The 3647-nt window shown below is 38.9% G+C and overlaps 1 pseudogene; it reads right to left on the bottom strand.

Moving 5' to 3' along the window:
- Positions 1-348: 348 nt before the first annotated feature.
- Positions 349-2571, bottom strand: LOC149238252 (type I inositol polyphosphate 5-phosphatase 4-like; annotated as a pseudogene).
- Between the last annotated feature and the right edge of the window lie 1076 nt (positions 2572-3647).

The following is a 3647-nucleotide window of genomic DNA, read 5'->3' on the forward strand; positions in this document are numbered from 1 at the left end:
TCTTCTGTTACCAGATAGGGGCATATGGCCGCCTTGCCCGAGCAGAGTCCAGCTCTATTTAGAAATTCTAGTAATTCGTGCTCATAAGTTCACTCTATCACTGAGCATATTAAGAGATTCAAAATTTTGACAACCTCTCCTCAAAAATGTGAGTTGTAACTCAAATATACTCCATAATCATTGCACAATACCCATCGAGTTACTGAGACTTATCCATAGCGAAATAACTCGACTGCAAATTCTAAGCAAAGTAGAACATAAATCATTCAAAAACAGTTTAAAATATTAAAGTTCAACTCAATGATGTGGGAACAAAAAGATGATCCTTCTAAAGTATTCAATTCAGACTTACTCGTGCTCCAAAATAGTTTCAGGTGAATCCTCTCCAGCAAATCTACAAACCCATGGAAAGCGAGTCTTTTTTATGATTTCCATGACATCAGAATTCCTCCGGAGCTCATCGCCATCTTTCTGGCCAGAAGTCAAATTGCTACAAATAAAGCAAAAGCTTGTCTGATGGAGAGTCATGCTAACTGATATTGAGCCCTGCAAAAGTATGATTGAATCAATATGTTTAATTGGAGAAATTGATCTAAACCCCTGTTAACTCAGAGACGTAATGTGCATTCAGCAATGACTAGGGTAAAAATCAAACATTCTTAGGGGTGCAAAATAGAAAACGTCATTGTCCATGTTTGGAACAGCAAATGCAACATCATAAAACATGAGAATCACTTTTTGACAGAAATGTGCCACACCTTGTTGCCAAGGTAACCCATCAGGCCCCTTCCAACACATGACACTTTGAGATTGTGTATATAATGCCTCAAATCGCTTCTCACCCAAACTGAGAGGAATATGCCAACCATTTGCTTGCTGGCAGCTAAACAGTAATTCATCTGGCCATAACTAGATCTATCGTCCACTGCAGGGCTATCTGGCACCGGAGAGAAAAACATAGTAGAAGCTGAAGGCGAATCTGTTGCACATGCAACATATTCATCATCTGAGTGCAAAGATTTGATAGTATTATCAGAATCTGTCCTTCCTATAGATCTGCCTATCAACATTTGATCAGAAACACTGAAATTCCTCTGCAATTTTGGTTGCCTACTGGCAGAATCGTCATCCATTTTGGAACCCCAGCCTAGGACCTAAAATGATCTCCTATGGTAGAAAGGGTCATTCTTTTGTGACCTTGAACCCTCAAAATCAGAATCCAAACTTATAATTGTGTCTACCATGTCTGTGGACTTTGCACAACCTGGTGATAAAGAGCTTCTAGAATTGGTACTGCCTTCACGATGTGACTTATTGAGTGTTTTTCGAATAAGGCTAAGCCATTTGGTAGCAAGACCATTATTCTCTGCCCCCACCACATTCCCTGCATTTAAAGGAACAATTTCCTGGAACCTGTAAAAAAGGCTTCTCCTGGTTACTGGTTGAAATATGGTTATATGACTATCACAATCAAGAGCGTAAATTGAAAAATTCCTCCAACATAACTTGCCCATCAAAAATCAGAAATTTTATATCTATATAGGCTTTCCAGAAACTCCTTAAATGTCAAACAACAGTATCATTTGTCCATACCCCAAGACATAGATATCCGGTGGAGGTGAGTTATTCAACCATTCTTCCAGATTCAAGCCATTTGAAGGAGCTTTGCCTCCCACATTCCATGTTGCCACAAATAACCTGTTTGCCCCATTGAATTTTAACGACACTGGCAATCGGAACACAAATTCATTGACAAGTTGAACAAATGCAACACAGACTTTAAAATTTACATACCGAAATTCTTGGACATCGGTGACTTGGGACATTTCAGGTTCCATTCTTCCGCGCTTAATTTTGTCTGGGTTCTTTTTCAACCACCTATCTGCAAGTAGAGTTAAAAAACAGAGAAAATTAAAATAAATAGAAAATTTAGGTTTGATTTTGACATGAGGAAGCTCAGCGCTCAAATTTAAATCCTTGCTTTTTATGTGTCCATGTTCTGCCTTTGGCTTAGGAGGTCCGCAACAGGCCAAACAAGAAGATAACCAACAAGTAGCAGATAACATGTAATCTCAATCTAAGGGTCTAAATTCTAGTACCTACCCGACTTTTCCTAAAGACGTAGGAATCCTTATCAGAGCAACTTCGGCGCCTTTCAACGAACATTTCCTCATTATCTGTATAGCACACAGATTAGAAGGATGAAAAGCACTTAGATATGGCCGTCCATTAGGGAAACCTGAAAGAAGGCAGGGAAGAGATAAAGAAAAAAGAAAAAGCTAGCATTAAACATAAGGGTAAGAATCACCTTTACTAGCGTAACCTTCTCCAATTTCATCTGCATGGAATTCGTGAGCTTTACTCTTAATATTGAACCATTTCTTAACTAACGTCTTTGGCCAAGAGAACTGCGCAAAAGGAAACATGAATTCAACAATTCCTTCCACTGGATCCCTAAAAGCCTACAATTTCTTGTGCCATGCAGTCAATCTAAAAGACATAAGCAAGGGCCTCAAACAGATTTGTCCACAATGAAATTACCTTGCTTTTCTTCTCACAGGCAACTTTCATTGTTGCCTAGGCATCTAGATGTCAAAACCTATGCAAAACAGAACAGCAAATCAGGCATTGAGCTATGACAAAACTAGTTAATGTAGTTCAAGCATTTCATAAAATACAAAGCCTAAAACTCCGTGTTCCATTTTTATTTTATAGCAAAACATAATTCGCCAAATAAAGGGGTGGATAAGCATGTTATTCATTAAATAAAGTATTACAGAATTTTATATAAAATTCCTTGCCTCTACACCTAAACGCTTCCATCACCAATGCATGATATTAAACGCTTCTCTGGTGTTTCTTGAGCATATCCCAGTGTTGCTCCTACATACCAGCCTATCGATCCATACTGCATTTGGAACTCATACCTGCCAAACATACATTTAGCTCAACGAGCAAACAGCTGCAAATATAGAGACAAATATACTTGCGAACAGAGCACCATGAGAGTGACAAATAGAGCAGCATAATAGTAGGTCCCTCTCAGAGAAAAAACATTTCTCTTTCATCACTCATGGCTGCCACTCCTGCCATTGCAGACTTCGGCTCTGAAGCCTATCCAACAACAGGCTCACCAGAAACCTTTCTCCGCAGATGGTAAAGACTAATTTCATATTGTGTTTGGTGGCAAGAAATTGAAAGGTGGTGGTAGCCAGCTACCTGAGAGGTGGCAGACGGTGGTAGCCAGCTGCCTGAGAGGTGAGAGGTGGCAGCTCTATAATAAACTTTGCATGCGCCTAAGTTTCATGTTTGTCACCACAATTTTCTAGACTTTGGATAAAATATAACTTGTCACCACATTTTTACATTGGTATAAGCGAAGCCTGCAATAAGAGGTCTTTTCTTGCCCAACCAAAAACCTTCGTTAAAATTTTGATAGACGAAAATTGTTATTCTAAAACATTGGTTAAACGATAATAACACCAAAAAAAAACATGGTCAACGAATGAATTAATGCGTGATCAAAGATCTATCAATTGCTGTAGTCCCCGGCAGGAACTAATAACTAGAATATTGCGAGGACCCATAAGGTTTTTCCCCAAAAAAAAGCCCCGAGTTTATCACATAAATGTTTAACATGAGGAAAT

The sequence above is a fragment of the Pinus tabuliformis genome, chromosome 8 (assembly GCF_031772625.1).
Source record: "Pinus tabuliformis cultivar Carrire ecotype Pingquan chromosome 8, CPIR1, whole genome shotgun sequence".
In the NCBI taxonomy this organism is placed as follows: domain Eukaryota; kingdom Viridiplantae; phylum Streptophyta; class Pinopsida; order Pinales; family Pinaceae; genus Pinus; species Pinus tabuliformis.